The sequence below is a fragment of the Sapajus apella genome, unplaced genomic scaffold (genome assembly GCF_009761245.1).
Source record: "Sapajus apella isolate SASKATOON/1434 unplaced genomic scaffold, GSC_monkey_1.0 scaffold58, whole genome shotgun sequence".
Lineage (NCBI taxonomy): Eukaryota > Metazoa > Chordata > Mammalia > Primates > Cebidae > Sapajus > Sapajus apella.
The window spans coordinates 9,431,312-9,450,044 of NW_022436998.1; the positions used below are offsets into that span (position 1 = coordinate 9,431,312).

The following is an 18,733-nucleotide window of genomic DNA, read 5'->3' on the forward strand; positions in this document are numbered from 1 at the left end:
AATAACCTCCTCCCTGTTCATGGAAAAAATGGCAATGGCTGCCAATCTGGAAAGAGAATGTATAATTTAAATGGGAAACTGAATCATGGTTTGTCCTCCCAAGAAAGAAGAATACTTTACTAGAATTGAAGGGTGGACTTAGGTATTTTCATTCCTTTCCCATGTTGAACAGTCTTCACCCTTTTCTTATGCAGTTTCAGAGTATTGTCTGAATTAGTGGAATAAGATGACATTTTATCGGCAGATATTTCTCATTCAAATACATGTATAGTGCAAGGAATAACATTCCTTAATTTGATTGATGAGGATCCGATACACTCACTGTCTCCTCTAAGGAGCAATTTGTTACATATAGAGCATAACATAAATAATTGGAATCCTATTTCTTCATATATTTTTTAATGTTTAAGTTTTCTTTTTCACAGAGATGGAGTCTTGCTATGTTGCCCGAGCTGTTCTCGAACTCCTGGGTTCAAGCAGTCCTCCTGCCTTGACCTCTCAAAGTGCTGGGATTATAGGAAAAACCACTGCGCCTAGATCCATTTTTCACCTGTAAACTTAGTTTGCACTATTGTTGACTTTTCTGTTAGAAAATAGGAAACCTTCATAATCAAATAACTTTATAGCAAGTATTGAATGTCAAAGGTTAACTTCAAATAGGAAATGCTTTTTAGTGTCCCTCTACCCATTGCAAAAAACAAAATTAACCAACTTCCAGAGCAATGTAAGAATTCTTACAGCATCATTACACCCTGGCTTTATATCTTATACTCCATATACTGCAAAAAAAAAAAAAAAAAAAAGAATATTGTAAAATGCTAGTATAACTGATAATTAAAAGGCCATTGGTCAACTTGTAATGATCAGAGATGGTTTGGAAGTGGACATGGAACAAATATTGTTGTAGTAAGAATTGGGAGCTATGAGAGTAGGGAGGTGGTGATGCTGGGTGTGGGCCGAGTAGATTATTTCAGGTGCGAGCACATAAAATGTGTAATTCAGGAACTGCTACAAGATAATATGACTTGCCAGTGTTTATGAGCTGTTAACCCTGTACCAAATTCCTATATACTTAGAGGAGTTTTGATTTCTTCTTTCTTCTTGTTCAAGCCCATACATTTTTATGTCAGGAGTAAACCAAATAGTTAGAGGATATAACCACCTACCATGGGTTAAGACTAGAAGACAGTAGGGACTGAAAGGCAAAATATGGTTGTGTTTTCTCCAGCAAAATTAAGAAAACATGCCTGCAGAAATCAAAACTACTGGGGAAAGGGAGGACCCACTGAGAAGCACCCCAGCAACCTGAATCCAGCTGGTCTTCCTTGGACACCATGAACCACACCGTCCAAACCTTCTTCACTCCCGCCAACACCGACCATCCCCCCCAACTATGAGATACTGAAGGAGGATCATGAGGTGGCTGTTCTGGGGGTGCCCCACAACCCTGCCCCCCGACATCCACCATGATCCACACCTGCAGCAAGACCTCCCTGCCCAACCATGTCGCCTGGCCCCTGTTCAACACCCTCTTCATGAACTCTTGCTGCCTGGGCTTCATAGCGTTAGCCTACTCCATGAAATCTAGGTGAGAGGGGATACCCCTCCCCATCTCCCTCCTTGCAGGCCTTCACCTCCTCCCTCCAGATGAGAAGGAGGGTAAAAAGAGATAAAATACCAAAGAGCTTGAATCCGTGGTCAGGTGACCTGCTCATGCCACTGACCAGGCCACAAAGAGACCCAAGGATGGGGAAAATGACTTCCTTTTCGATTCCCAGCATCTCCGCTACCTGTAAGCCTTGAAAGAGTTGCAAATGAATGTTATCACTACCAGCTGGAGCCCAGCACTAGGTCACATCCCCAACTTTTGCATGAACCAGGCTCCCTCCTGGAAATACCTCTGCCAACTAATAATTTACTACCTTTGTCTTGTCTCTATAAGCCCCCTCCCCTGCCTGTTCCCACCCATGCTGCATATGAATTAGCAAATCAGTGAAGCCAAAAGATTGTAAGGTCAGATGTCCAGGCAATGGACAGTGACATAGTTTCACCTCAGTTTCCCCTTTAGCATTGTAAGCCTATAGAAGGGGAAAGAAGCTGCTTCTCAGGGAGCTCAGTGAATGAGGCTTTACCTGCCCCCACCCACAGCTCCTAGGTGAATAAAAAGCCACTTCCTTTCTCAGTTCGATGTTCAAGAGGTTTGTTTCCCACCGTTCCTGCTTTACAGGGACAGGAAGGAAGATGGTTGAGAACTTGACAGGGCCCAGGCCCATGCCTCCCCGCCAAGTGCCTGAACATCTGGGTCTTGATTCTGGGCATCATCATGACCCTTCTGCTTATCATCATCCCAGTACTGATCTTGCCAGTCTATCGATAGATCAAGAGGCTTCCTCCAGGCCAGGAGCTCTGCCCATGACCTGTTTCCCACATACTCCACCTTCCATTCCTCGCCCTGTCCCCAGAGCCGAGTCCTGTATCAGCCCTTTATCCTCACACACTCTTCTGCAATGACATTCAATAAAGTGCACATCTTCCTGGTAAAAACAAACAAATAAGCAAAACCAAACAAACAAAAAAACAGAAAAAAACATGCCTGACTAGGACGGCTTCTTATGAGTTGACAGGTTTGATACAGTTTGTCTTAGCTGCTGAAGACACAGGAACAGAGGAGAAACGCTGCTGAACTTTGGAGTATTTGTCTTCATTAAGCACATGAGTGGCAGGTTAGGTGATCTGATTCTGTGCTGGGTTAAATCATGAACTATAGTATTATAGTAGTAATAATAATAAGTGCCTCTTGTAAAATGCTTGGTGTACTAAGCACTGAGATGAGTACTTTACATACTTTATCTTCGTTAATCTAAATTACCATGCATGAGACAAGTGCTGTTATTTACAGAGAAGAAAACCCACAAAGGAAAAGTTCTGGTAGAAACTTGCCAGGGTCACTAAGCTAGGAAATGGGGAGCCAGGTATATCATACAAAGCAATTTGACCGTCAGAAACCAACCAGAACTACAGTTACCTGGCATTGGGCATACCATGTCATTCTCTGCTTTTTTTTTGAGATGGAGTCTCACTCTGTCACCCAGGCTGGAGTGCAGTGGTGCGATCTCAGCTCACTGCAACTTCCACCTCCCGAGTTCAAGCGATTCTCATGCCTCAGTCTCCTAAGTAGCTGGGATTACAGGCTTGTGCCACCATGCCCAGCTAGTTTTTGTATTTTTAGTAGAGAAAGGGTTTTGCCATGTTGGCCAGACTGGTCTCAAACTCCTGGCCTCAGGTGCTCCACCCACCCCAGCCTCCAAGGGAGCTGGGATTACAGGCGTTAAGCCACCGCGCCCAGCTGTTTAACTATTAATTTGTTTAAAATGTATGCCTCCCTGATAAGTCTGATGTATTAAGTGAAATAATGCATATAAATGCTGACAGTTCTGCCTGATGCATGATATGCCGGTTTTACTAGCTAGTATGGTATATTTCTACTACAGCTCCTTTTATTGGCAGCTGCTCATCTGAAGCTGATTTTTTAGAGCATTTTGATGTTCTTTGAATAGATTAATTTAGATCTGATAAGATGTTATAATTGACTCTAATCCTGATACAATCACCCAAACTAGTATATATATAAGGATATGTGATGTACACAGGATATAATGGTATGTATGTATACACATACAGTTGAACCACGAAAGACAACAGGAGTTGGATCTGTCCCCATGCACAGCTGAGCAGCCATGTGTAACTTTTGATTTCACCCAAATTTAACTACTGGTGAGGGGAAGCCTGACTTATAACATGAAAAGTCAATAAACACATATTTTGTATGCTATGTGTATTATAGACTGTATTCTTACAATAACGTAAGCTAGAGAAAAGAAACTGTTATTAAGAAAATAAGGAGGAGAAAATGTATTTACTATTCATTATCTGGAAATGGATCACCATGAAAGTCTTCATCCTTATTGTCTTCAAACTGAGTAGCCTGAAGAAGAGGAAGGGTCTTAACTGTCTCAGTAGTGGCAGAAGTGGAAGAAAATCCATGAATAAATGAAACATGCAGTTCAAACTCATATGTTTTCAAGGGTTCACTTTATACATATGGGTGTGTGTTTTCTAATTGCTGATGTAAATTATGTACTTAAACCATTGTTATTTTGACCTGTCAAATTTTCTCTTAATCCCTCATTTAGAAGATTTTTTTTGGGAAAAAAAAAAAAAAAAAACGGTACTCTGAAAATAGACTGATTTTTACATCCTTTAAAAATTGATGTATGGGGTGTGAAAATGAAGCCAGATGAAATGAGATCACTTCTTTTTAAAATTAAGCTTTGTCATTGTTTGAACTAGCTATCCTACAACCCCAGCACAGTTTTGAAGCTGGATAGATTCCTAATAGAACTTGAACCCATCAGAGTGTGTATCCTGAAGCTTCGCAAGAATGCATGGACGTTTTGACTTATAAGACATGTATAAATATATCTGTAATTTAGGTTATGTCACTAATTTCTTTCTTACACAAGTTCTATGGTGAGACTGCCAGAGTTTGAATGTTGCTTCACCACTTATTAGCATGTACTCCTATGCAAGTTGTTTAGATTCTCTGCACTTAACTTGCTCACCTGTGAAATGGAGATAATAGTCACCTAAGTAATTAGGGTTGTCATGAGTATTAGTGTTTATGTACCTGCCATGTAGCAATCCTCAATTAATGTTAGCTCCATTAACACAGCTATTATCAAAATCATTATAATTCTCATTTTAAAGTAGTTTACTGAAAACAACTAATAAATTAGTAGACAAATTCTATGTTAAATCTGAAAGGTGTGTTAATATCTCAACATTTTGATTTCCTCATCAGTAAAAAGAAATGATAATACTTGTCCTGGCTGTCTCATTAGATTATTCTAAGAATTCAGTGAAATGCCACTGGTGAAATTGTGTGAAAATTGCTAAATGTTACGTAAACATAAAGCGATATTTATGTTATATTAAAGAATGAACCTGAGATGCTGAAGAAATGTTTCATAGTGGGGTGAGGCAGTCCCTTTTAAGAGAAGCAGGAGGAAGTTTTCATTAGGTCTTGGGTATAGGCAAGTGGAAAGCTGAAAGTCATGCTAAAAATGAGAGAATATCAAAAAGGCATGAACATACTGATATGGCACATTGCTCTCTGACACTTAGGGAATATAAAATGCTTTTTACAAGGAAACATAGTTGAGATAACAAAGATTATAGTTTATAATGGGGAAGAATTTCTTATTTTCTGTATGGCAGATTTTGAATTTCTACTAGTACTTTATCTAATCAGATGATGTAAGATAGATATGTTACTGTGGAGCATTCACCTTTCTGAGATGTGCAAATTAGCTTGGCATACATTGCAAGTCCTGAGAAAAGTACTGGCATAAAATTTCTTATCTACTGAAAAGCATATGAAATATTGTGAGAGTGGAGAGAGAAAAAGAAGATTGAGAGAGAAAGAGAGAGAGAGAGAAAGGGGTAAAGGATGTCAAAGTTTCACATTTGTTGGCTTCTAGCAAAGGAGCAGTATAAAGCAATTTGTGGTTGCCACATTTGAACACATGAAAATAAAATTTTTTTCCAAAAGCAATTTGCTCTATTGATGGTTCCATTTTTACTTTAGTAAATTTTTGAGTAAAACATACTTTTTAATCTTTTCTGACAATCCTTTCTATCTGAAAATCTGATCTGTCAGAAATCATTATGTCAGCCATACACTGTGCCATGTGATATTTTGCATTTATATTGAGTCTTTCAATCAATAAAAAAATATTTTAGAGTGCATTAAGAATCATCTTACAGAGTAGCAAAAGGAAATCCGTTTAAAACTAAGTGGCTTTCGATATTTTACAAGGTGCACTGGAGGAATTTAATACAACCCAACAGAATAGGATTATTGAGTCTGAGACCAAGCAGTATGTTGGAATCTGGGAAGTATGAAGTGTTTAATACTGAAAGATGCCTTAGACATTAACCAGGTCAACATCCCTATTTACAGACGAGAAAACGGAGCCACACAATGGATTAATTCAGTGACTGTATTTGCAAAGTGTGGTTTCTTTAGAATCAGTATAACCTAGGAATACATTAGAAATTCCAATTCTAGGGGCCTATTCCCCAGACCTACTGAAAGTCTGGGATTGGGTCAGCAATCTTTTCTTTTTGAGATGGGGGGTCTGTGTATTTTAAGAAGCACTCAAGTGATTCTGACATGCATGATAGCTTGAGAAGCACTGGACTAGCCTTTCATTTTTCTAACACCTACCCGATGTTTATCACATTGTTGTAATGCTGCTGCTGCTTCTCTTTCAATCAGTCTTAACGCTTTAGAGTTGAGGGGAATAAAAATTAAACTCAATCATGTCCACATATACCAAAATAGTGAGAAAATCAAGGAAATAATTTGTAATACTGCTCTTAAAACACCTTTGTCTGACTCAAGAATTGTTAAATGAAAGTAGCATTCTTAAGATTTAACACTATTATAATTGTCTCATTTCCCTAGTCCACAGAACTGATTAACATACAATTTCTGAGAGATATTTAGGAACACTGCTCTAGCCTCATACTATTTAGAAATAGCCCTAATATTTTGATTAAAATGAGTCAATCCTATATCACTTCACCTGTCTTGCATCCAGATTAACAAAGAACTGCAAAGACTGGTAAACACAGTCGCAGTCATCTTTTGAATTTTCTCCCTTGCCCTGCAAATACAAACACTTAACTACCCTGTAAGCTTATGTATAATACTCTGAATACTTAATAGGTATTTTAAGATGCTAAATATGGAATAAGAATAAATACATATTGTATTTAGTCACTAAAAGTAGATTACTATTATTGAACTCTGAATGATATATAAATTTTCCTTTTGGTTGCTTTAACTGGCTTTACTTAGATTCATTATAATTCTCCCATAAAATAATTGTAATGGGCTTTTGCAAACAAATCAGGTACATGTTTTTCATCAGTGAATTCGAGAAGAAACAATGAGAATCTTCTTTGGAGACAGAGACCAATTTACCATGAAGCTAATAAACCTTAAACTCGGTGCCCTTCCAAAATTCAGTGCCAAATTTTGGACTTGTAATTTTATATTCTTTTTTTGAACAGAGCCTCCCAAATTCTATAAGCTTTAGGCACACCACAAAATCCAGGGAGTGTTAGGTGCTCAGTCAGTGAACAGAAATAATTTACATGTTGAACTAGGTAAGCCTTTCTATTTATGCTCAATGAACATTGAACCAAAATGAGTACCCATGCCGGTTTTAAAGCAGGTACAAATTGTTTCTACGTAAGCACCTTGACAGTTGTGAGTGGTTTTGGATTAGCATTAGACTGGGTTGTCAATCACTTCTCTGGCATTTTTTATTTCCTTTCTCTTGAATAGAGATAGACTAGAAGCACTTAGCAGCTTACTACAGCATTAGACAATGAAGAGTGTGTTCACACACTTAAAAATGTATGTCTCTGAATGTTTCCAAAAAGAGGGCAACTTGACTTTTGGTCAGTTCTGGCCCCAGGAATTCAAAAACACTGCATAAACACTGGAAGTGAAAGCATCTTGATTCAAATCTGAAGTAAATGACAAATGCTTATTAAATAGATATTTCTTTGATTTGTTTGGCTCTCATCTCTGATGTCTTAGAGCAACAGCATAATTCACATTTTAATTTAGTGAAAGCATTTTTTTTCATCCCTGAAAGGAGACAAAAAATGATTCAGTTGTAAATATGACCTAGTTTAAGTAGGTTTGGATGTTATAGTTAATTTCAAAATTCCAAAGGGAAGGGTTGCATGATTGTCATGGTCTTTTTTGTAATCATTTTAAAAGTTGAAATGTTGCCAGCAATGCTTTTAGGTCAGTCAAGGCTAGGGCGGGAGGTATGAAGGAGAAACAAACCATGTCATATCTCTAAATAATAACAGCAGGCAAATGGTAGCACTCAACATTCCAACTCACTCTGATGAGTTAATATATTGAGGCTTTAGATTCAATTGCTCTAGAGTTTTAGACTCATTACCTCTTTTGTCAGTGTTACTGTTAGCTAGTTGTCATCTAGTCTAAGTAAGTAAGTCTCTTTGAACTTCAACTTCTTCAACTATCAAAGATACATAATACCTACTGCAGATTGTGAAAATCAAGTATGTTAAGCTTCTAGGATGGCATCTGGCACATAGTCAATAAATACAAAACAGACTTTATAGCCTTTTCAGTAAATAAATCTGAAGCACATTTTATGTGCATGAGATTACCTGGGGGGAACTAGGTTGAGAATGAAAGCACCTCTTGCCTATATGTGTCTATATCTGGGTAACAAAAGACTAGATCTTTTGCTGAAATCATTGAAGGAGTAAATGCTGAGAGCGGGAGAGACAAGTAACTGCCAGGCTCTTCCTGTGAAGTTTTGATAACATTACAGATGATACAGTCACTCACAAGGAATTGGTTGTACTTTGTCTTGATACTCTAAAAGCTGGTAGCTTGTTAAATTTTCTGCCACTCATGGCTATGAGTGAGAGCTGAGTTCCCAAGGGAGCCCTATATACAATGATGCTTGTGGTACTGAGAAACGAACCTGGGTTCCAGAAGTTTATTAATGCATTTTTTCAAAGTGATAAGAGGGATCACAATTTAAGATTATAGTATTTGTCATCACCTTCTCTCTGCACTTTTCTTTACTCTCATTCAATAAGAAGCTGGCTTTTGGTTAGGCCTCTCCAGATGGTAATATACTAGCTTAAGATTCCAGTAAAACCAACACCACACTGCAATTTGAGGTGTGCTCCATGGCTCTACAAATGTTCCGTTTTCATTTTTCAGTTGCTCAACAGTTTGCTAGAATAACTGAGATCTCTACCACAGAAATTGCTTCTTGGATTGAGATATTCTTTCCAGAATGCCACAGAAGTTTTATATTTTACCTGGGGTAGTTTAACTTCATCAAGGGACAACTTGATTCTTCTTTTTCTAGATGTATATAACTCATTATGATTAGTTCCTTTTATCCTTGGCTACCAGGAAAACGATGGTAAATTGAATATATAAAAACTATCTAGATTATAATCGATAAGCATATGTAATCATGTACAACTGCCCCACTTTTTCTACATGAGCCCACTCATGGCTTCAACACTGTTTTTAAATCTAGGACTTTTCTTCAACTCCTGAGGACCTGCACAGCTTTGAGAGTGGAGCCATTTTGGAGACCTATAATAAATTAATTCTAATACACTAGTCATAAGAACAATTTAAAAAAATAGATATGTGGAAATTTTAGAGTTAAATATGAAATTAATCAGTAACTTTTTTTTTTATTATTTTTTTTGAGATGGAGTTTCACTCTTGTTGCCCAGGCTAGAGTGCAGTGGCGCAATCTTGGCTCACTGCACCCTCCAACTCCTGGGTTCAAGTGATTCTCCTGCCTCAGCCTCCTGAGTAGCTAGGATTACAGGCATGCACCACTATGCCTGGCTAATTTTTGTATTTTTAGTAGAGACTGTGTTTCACCATGTTGGTCAGGCTGGTTTCAAACTCCTGACCTTGTGATCCGCCTACCTCAGCCTCCCAAAGTGCTGGAATTACAGGTGTGAGCTGCTGCACCTGGCCATTAATCAGTAACTTTTTATTAAATTTGGATTTAAATTTAAAAGTTTTAAAGATTATATACAAATAATATATCTTTATTGTTATAAAAATAATACAATAAAAAAATACAAACATACTATAGCAATTAATATTCAGTTAGGTCTTACTATGTGCCAGGAACTTGGCTAAGATATTACATCATGAGGTAGGCTTTGTTTTTCCCATATCACAGGTAATAAAATGGCAGCTTCAAGATGTGAAGTAACTTGCCAATGGTCATGCACTTTCTAAGTAGTGAAGTTGGAATTTGAAGTTAGGCACCCTGATTACAGGGTTGTAATTCTCAACCACTATATTTTACAAATCCTATCCAAGTTTATAAATCTTTATTAAAACAGTTATGTATATGAGTATGCATATGCCCATACATGTATATTGACATAAAATTTTATATAATGATGTCTTACTTTGTGTGTTATGTCCATTACCTTTTGTTCAACAATGTGTCATGGGCCTCCCCCTCTATAAAAAAGGATTGATATACATAATATTATATTCTATATCTCAAAAATAGCAGGGCCCTTATGATGAATATGTGTTATATCCTATTTCATAGAGAGATATAGATAATTTCCCTAGAATATCCTTTTACACATCCTTTATAAAATGATGATTTGTTTCCTTGGGGTAAATCCTAATAATGGTAATAGTGGGGACAAAGGACATACCCATTTTATATTGTAATATTTCCATCTAAGCAATCAAACAGGAAGGCTTTGCAAATTTATCCTCCCAGCAACAAGGTAAGAGAGCAGTATCCCATTCCTAAGTGTTATTTTCAAAATTAGATTATATCATATTTTTTAAACTTTGCTAACTGTAATTCTTTGAGGATGGAATTATTTTCTTTTCTAAAAACTTAATCCCAAATATGATTATAATTTTTTTCATTTTCGATTATCATTTGTGCCTACTTGGGGAATTAGTGAACTTGTGCTTTTAAAATAGCCTTATGATCCAAATAAATATTTTTACAAGCTTAAACTCTTTGACTCTTATAATATTATCAAAATGTATAATACCTTTCTGTTTCACTTACGTTGCTCACTTCAAAATCTAATGCTTTAAAAAAAAATAGAACTATCATACTTGGATCTATAAAGTTTACTATCAAAAAGTTTAAGGTAATCACTTAACATTTCTGAGATGGATTAAAATGCTGCAATACTGTGTGGCTTCATATTGCTGTAAAAGTCACGTTATCTAAAAGCTTTTCCTGGAGGACTTTTTGGTGAGATAAATATTTTTGGTACATTGTTTCCCATAAAGCAATATATTCCAAATGTGTTGACATAATACACTTTCATCGTGTCAGTCAATCTGCTGACCTGAAAAATGTATAAAGCAAAAATATTTTCCATGTAGTATTACCATAAAAAGTAGTACCTCACTAGTGTTTTTAGTCAAAACACAAATGTGAAGACCTACTAAATTTCAAATCAACCATACTACTCTATTTTGACATTTTTAAATAATACTAATGTTGTGTAGTCTTCTTACAATTATGTCCATTTCCTTTCTGCCTGTGTGAAAATCTTAAATGTGGTATTCCTATCGAAATGCTGACTAGTAAAAAGAAATAGGCACAGTATTGAAATTTCATCATGAGAGAGGATATAGATGAGCAGTTTTGAATCTTTCCATTTGCTATCACTTTTACCACTTACAAGTCAATTTTGTGAATCAATGAGGTTTATAAAATAAATATCTTGATATTATAAGATGTTTACCAACTTACACTATCCTATAAACAAAAGCATTCAAAACCTGAAACAGCTGACTTCTTGGAGTTTTGTTTTGGTTGCCTGCATTTTAGTTTTGATTGCCTGTATTTCTTCTAGTTTCATATCCTGTTTACATTTGTCTAAGCTACTTTACATCATTGGTTACTTGCTTAGTCCCTCTCCTGTGGTATTTCCATGCTTCCTGGAATATCGTTCATTCAATAGATTCAATTGACAGCAATTTTTTAAGCTTTGGTTCAGTAACAGAGGTACTAATCACCTGGAAGTTGTTTCTGTGACTAGTAGGCCACCTGGGACTTGTCCTATCATTTATTACTTTTGTACTACACATTGTGGAATCTTAATTGTATATTATATTCCTTTGACAGATTTGTTGTTCATTAGGATTCTCTGACCATGTTCATTTTCAGGATATAAAAACAGCCCAGGGGCTTGTATATTATGCAACTATGCTTTTTCTAAATTAGCTCACTGGAGATAGAATCACAACTATTATTTTACTACTTTACTATTTTGAACTTAATTCAGCCTGCAGTTATGTAGCTGGCAAGATTTACGTTGGTTGGAAGATACAGTTGATTTTTACCTTACATGGTAGTGTATCTAATTGTCATATGTAAAATATTTTATAGATAAAATCATGTTTCTGTATAGGAGAGTACACAGAAAGAATACAGCACAGTAATAAACTATTCTGTAATCTGAACATTTGTAAGTTCAAGAGTGCTTTTTCAAACTGAGTTCAAAGAGAGCCAGAATTAGAGTTAAAAAGATATGGGCTTTAAAGTCAGATGACATTTATTAAAATTCTAGCTCCATTATATGAATTTAGGCAATTTATTGACTTCTCTGAATGTATTCCGAGTCAAATTCTCTGTCTGTGAAATATTAATCATGTTAAAAGTTGTTTATTATTTCAGACTTGAATTCCACTACTCATCATTGTTTAGTCTTCTCTATTCACCGAATGAAAGCACCATCTGCTATATTGCTCAGACCTAGACCACAGATTTTTCCTTCATTCCTGTTTTTACTCTAAAAGCATGAAACCCATTAGTAGGTCCTATCTGCTTTTCTACCAAAACACATTCACAATGCATTCACTTTTCTCTGTCTACACTTCTCTATCTAGAACATAGTGCAGAGAGTATGCCATTTACCTTGGTCTTTAGTGGCTTAAAATTTCATGAGCAAATGTCAGGATAATTTTGAAATAATTACTGGAAAAGTGCTAACTAAGGCAGAAAGTCATTTTAATGTGCATAGGATGAATTATACCTCAGGTGCCTTTAAGGTTTGCATATATACCATAATGGAGCAGAGACAGTATTGAAAGTTTCATTTTTCATAGGATTAATTCACAATATTTAATAGTATCACATATTGTATAACATGGGAACTTTTTCTCACTCTTGTTAGAATTGAGAATCAATTCTGTGGAGTTAAGGCTTTGCAGATCTCTTGATGGGGTATAAATTAGAGTAAGAGCCAGAATTCCACAGAGCATAATCTATCTCTAGCACTTACAGCACTTAATCAGACATTTGTAGTCAAATTACTTCCATTTACTTATTTTTCCACTCACAAGTAACATTTTCCAGGTATTTTTGGAGAATTAATTAGTTTCCATTAATTAATTTGTTTCTACTATAGCTTTAATAACTCTGTTGAACCTCAGGGTAACTCATTGTAATGGTGTGGATGTAACTTGCCAAATGCAATGCAATAGCCTTTTGTTTGAACAGAATTCTTCTGTCAGTGTCAGCCAATTAACTAAAGTGATTTTTAAATGTCTACCTTATGACCCACTTTGTGCCAGGACCCTGAGGGACTCTAAGAGTAGACTACTAGGTTCCTAGCTTCAAAAATTAAAATCTAGTTGGGAAGAAAAGAACAACTTTCAAAATCATCTAAAAGGAATATAATATATAATTAAGATTCCACAATGTGTAGTGCAAAAGTAATAAATGATAGGACAAGTCCCAGGGTAGCTGATGCCAAAGTTCAACAGAGTTCCATTCTCATAGTACAACTTATTAAGTAGAAAGTTACTTACATGTTTTTCATCCTGCGTGACCTTGTGCTCTTAGTTGTCAACATTTATAGTGTCTAGGGGGAAAGCAGAAGGGGCAGAGAGAGAAACAATGAAATGAATTGTTTCTGACTACCTAATAAATTTCAGTTACTTATGTCTACGTGTTTTCTCATTTAATTTTAATAATTATCTGGCAAAGTAGGTTTATTTGTGCACATTTTACAGTTCAGAAAATTGAGGCTCAGAGAAGGGAAAAACTTGCACTAGATAGTTAGGAAGACTTAGGCTTCCCTTTACCAAGCTAATTTCTTTCTGCAGCATCAAATAACCTACTGGTTAAAATAAACAAACAAAACACTGTAACAGCTATTAAATACAAAGAGGAATTATTGTAAGTGTTTTGAAAGAATTTGATCAGTTTCTTTTCATTAGTTTCCTTTATGATTTACTCCAATAAGTTTAAGAATAACAAGTGATAGAATGGATCTTTTTTTTTTAATTGTACTTTAGGTTCTGGGGTACATGTGCAGATGATGCAGGACTGTTGCATAGGTACACACATGGCAATGTGGTTTGCTGCCTCCATGCCCCCCATCACCTACATCTGGTATTTCTCCTCATATTATCCCTCCCGGACTTCCCCACCCTCCTCCGCTGTCCCTCCCTTGCCCCCCCCCAACAGACCCCAGTGTATGATTCTCCCCTCCCTGTGTCCATGTGTTCTCATTGTTCAACACCCACCTATGAGTGAGAACATGCAATGTTTGATTTTCTGTTCTTATGTCAGTTTGCTGAGAATGATGGTTTCCAGATTCATCCATGTCCCTACAAAGGACACAAACTCATCATTTCTTATGGCTGCAGTATTCCATGGTGCATATGTGCCACATTTTCCTTGTCCAGTCTATATCATCGATGGGCATTTGGGTTGGTTCCAGGTCTTTGCTATTGTAAACAGTGTTGCTATGAACATATATGTGCATGTGTCCTTATATTAGAATGATTTGTAATCCTTTGGATATATACCCAGTAATGGGGTTGCTGGGTCAAATGGTATTTCTATTTCTAGGTCCTTGAGGAAGCACCACACTGTCTTCCACAATGGTTGAACTAATTTACACTCCCATCAACAGTGTAAAAGGGTTGGATTTCTCCACATCCTCTCCAGCATCTGTTGTCTCCAGATTTTTTAATGATCACCATTCTAACTGGCGTGAGATGGTATCTCAATGTGGTTTCGATTTGCATTTCTCTAATAATCAGTGATGATGAGCATTTTTTCATAGGTTTATTGGCCTCATATATGTCTTCTTGTTAGCAAAATGCAAGATAAAATTATCATGCAGTATCATTCAATAGGACTCCTGGTCTCTTCTGCCAAGAAATTAATAAATGAACAGGTGACAAAGACAAGCATAAATAATTATAAAACACGAAGTATCAACAGTAAAATTTGAGTGAATCTTCTTTTTCTGTGACTACTGTCTTCTTCATTATCATTTAAATTCATTCTCAAAAGGGTAGTTTTATCAAGGAAAATAAAGTTGGAAAGATAGAGTAGGATCATGCTCCTTTGCATAATTTAATAAATAATATTAATATTTCAAGGCTAATTCAGGTTGCTAAAATATTTTGGTGAATTTACACAATATTCCAATAAGAATATGTTTCCCATATGATGTTACACTTTCTCAAAAAGTAACAACTTGGTGCATTATTTTATTCATTCAAAACTAATGTTCTTAGTTTTAATACTACCTACAGATGACTTAAGGTTATCTAAGAAAGCTTTATAACATAAATATGTGCCCACTGTCTGGGAATTCCTGGAGCTTTCTCAAAGTACTTAAAACAGAACTACCATTCAACCCAGCAATTCTATCACTGGGTATATATCCGAAAGAAAACAAATCAGTCAACCAAAAAGGCACATGCACTTTTATGTTCATCATAGCACTATTCACAACAGCAAACACGTGGAAATAACCTAGGAGCCCAGTGGAGAAAGAAAATGTGGTTATACACCATGGAATACGACACAACTATAAGAAGGAGTGAAATCATGTGCTTTGCAGCAACATGGATGGAGCTGAGGCCCATAATCCTGAGCAAATTAACACAAGAACCGGAAACCAAATACCGCATGTTTTCACATATAAGTGGGAGATGAACATGGGTAACATGGCCATAAAGATGAGAACACTAGACACCCGGAACTAGTAGAGTGGGGAGGGTGGGAAAGAGGACAAGGTCCAAAAACTATCTATTGGGTCCTATGCTTACTACCTGGGTGACAGGATCAATCATACCCCAAACGTCAGTATTACACAATATATCCATATAACAAACCTGCACATATACCCTGTGAATTGAAAATAAAAGTTGAATTTATAATTTTTAAAAAAAGGTAAAGGAAAAGACAGATGGTGTTTGCATGGTGGAAGCCTTGAATTCCAAGATAGGAAAACATTCAACTTTAATTTGTTAGGCTATAGGGAACCACTGAAGGTTTACAGACATATTACAGACTCAAACTATAGTTTTGAAGATTTAGGCTAAAAATGATTGCAGATGGATTAGCATTGGAAGAAACGAACTTGTACATACTGTACTATTGCAGGAAAAATGTAGTTGGATGGTAGAATGAGGATAAAAGGGAGCAACTGATATGAGGTATTTTCTGATGTGTTGTTTTAAGGCCTAAAATGGTCGCATTCTGTAAATTTTCAGTTATGTGTGCATATGTGTTTGTGCATTTCCTCCAAAGACAGAATTTCCTTTTGTTCTCTCCTCATTTTATTAAACTTTCTTAAAATGTTAGCCTCCTTTAGCTAAGCCAAGGCTTCCCCAAAAAAGTAGTTCTATCCATGCTTAGGTTAGAGTTGTAAATGTTAAAAGTAGCCCTGTTTAAAAATTTCTGAGCATGAATTTACAAAGTAAGTTTTTTACTGATGACAGAGAGTATCTGCGCGATTTTTCCTACTGTCTGATATCCAAATATGTTCACATTTTTAGCCAATTCAAATAGTAGCAACTGAAAGAAGAGATAGCTGATATATATTCCTAATCTTAGAGGAAGTCAACATATTTAAACTTCTTGCAGCTGTTTTCTGGCATGAGAAAAAGGATGTATACGTATTCCTGACTTATATTATTCATGTTTCATGATAGACTAAGCATTTCTCAAGAGAAATATAGTGATTTAAGTGTGGCATATTTTATAAATACAAATATGAGAGTCATTCTCTGATTGATTCACAAACCTGTACTCAAACCTCGCTAAAAATGGGTCTCAATGTGTCCTTTAATATTCACTTATTAAGCCTTTTTCTGGAACAACATGTTCAGACAGGCCTCATCTTTTGGTCATCTGAGAAATGTAGGAACTGGCTCCTTCTAGTTGGAAGACTTCTGAAACTTAAATCTATTTCTAAATACTCACAGACCATCTTTCTTTCCAGAGAAAATAATAATAGCAATAGTAATAAGGGAAGAATAAAACTGCAGAAAGGGAATTTTTTCCTAAAGCAAAGCTGTAATGAATAGCAGCAGTTTGATTCTTCCTTAAGGTTTATTTGCATAGTTTGAGAAAAGTAAATTACCCATGTCAAACACTGAACGAATCTTCATTCTGTGTCAGGATTTTAACTCCTACCTGAAGCTAAGTGTACATTACAGTGAGTCCATAGAGAGCCTATGTTTTTAAGTTAATCTTTACCTTAAATTAAAAGATGAAGTGGAAAGGTTTAAAGCAGTTCCCTCTGCTATTGAATTCCAATACATTAATATCTAAAAATTAAGTACAGTATTTGTATGGTGTTACTTTAGTATTAAATATTGTATAGCTTCGGGTAGTAGGATTACTCTCATAGAGCAAATTTACACATATATAGCTTGATTTTCATTTAAATACCAATCCACTGGCAGCATAGTACAAGAGAAATAGTTTTAAAGTAAGTTGGATCTGCTAATCCTAGCTCCAGAAACTTTGGGTTTGACCTAGACAAGTTTCAAAGTATCTCTGAGCCTCAATCTTCTCATCTTAAAATGGGAATAATAAATACCTACTTCAGAGAATGATGTTTTGGGATGATTTGAGATGTAATGGGCATACTAAGAGATTACTCATAAACTGTTCATATTTTTCTATACCATACAAAACATATATGAATTCAAACAGACCCAGAACCTTCACTTTATTCCCTTGTATATCATTGTTGCTCAGCCATACTTTCCCCAAAGTAACCAATCATTAGGAAGTGAAAGCGAATGATTCAGAGATGCTGATGGAAGTAAGTGCAAAGCTCATTGGCCAAATCCTGGAGGGAGTGTCTCTTGACAAACTTATCAGAGATTAGAACATCCTCATTCATTTAAACCAGCAAACATATTTTGAATCCTAATGTATATTAGCCATTGCCCCAGCCATTGAGTATACAGTGCACATTTTTTTTTTTTTTTTTTAGCATCACACCTTGGTTTTGGCACCTCTTAGAAACGACTATCATCCATATCTTTGACATGATCTTATCAGTTTCATTTGTTCCTTTGGATAAAAACACCTAAAGTCTTTTATTCTAGAACAGAGATTTGGAAATTTAAATATAAAAATTGCCTGCAGTTTTAAATGCAATTTCCTGAGCCCCATCTCTAGAAATGAAAACTCAAAGTCTGAGGTAGGCCTTACAACTATCTGCTCAATAGATTTTGATCAACAAGCTAGTGAGTATACAGCTGTATTTCTCAGTTTCACTCAGGATGTTTACAACCAAAGTATTCATATATTAATGGACTTTGCCATTTTTAACAAGAAGAACTTGTCGAAAACAGTAAAGAACTAGGAGGTGATTTCTTCTTAGAAGAAGACAAATTCTGGTTATAATCAAATTTCCAAATGAACGTATTTTATTGTTTGGTTGAAATACACCAATCTATGACTAGAAAATTAACTGAGGGTTGAGACTCCAGTGATATAGTTGGTTATTAAGAGGATAATCCAACAGGTTCTGTGTGTGTGTGTGTTCCATGTGAACCACAATTAAACAAATATAGCTTGAGCTTTCAGTCAAAAGGCTAGGAGAACTATAACATCAGTTACAGTAATTGTCTTTTGATGGTAGACCAGAACAGTTACTTCCCTTTGTTATCAATAATTCTGTGAATATTTTAAATCTATAAAAGTTTTGGATATATACCAAATAAAATTGTATGCAGCTATTTTTGTGGAGAAGGTTATATATGTTAGGTGTGAACTTAATATGAATGAATACATCTAGA

At 35.9% G+C, this 18,733-nt stretch overlaps 1 protein-coding gene and 1 long non-coding RNA gene across 3 annotated transcripts in view; one reads left to right on the top strand and one right to left on the bottom strand.

The window, feature by feature from the left end:
* Positions 1 to 18,733, top strand: part of PRKG1 (protein kinase cGMP-dependent 1) — a 1,332,247-nt gene that overhangs the window by 593,113 nt on the left and 720,401 nt on the right. The window lies entirely within an intron of this gene.
* Positions 6,416 to 14,170, bottom strand: LOC116528449. The gene is made up of 3 exons (XR_004259031.1): positions 14,137 to 14,170; positions 6,651 to 6,654; positions 6,416 to 6,503 (listed from the first exon to the last, which is right to left on the bottom strand). It is a non-coding gene; the product is annotated as an uncharacterized LOC116528449 (long non-coding RNA).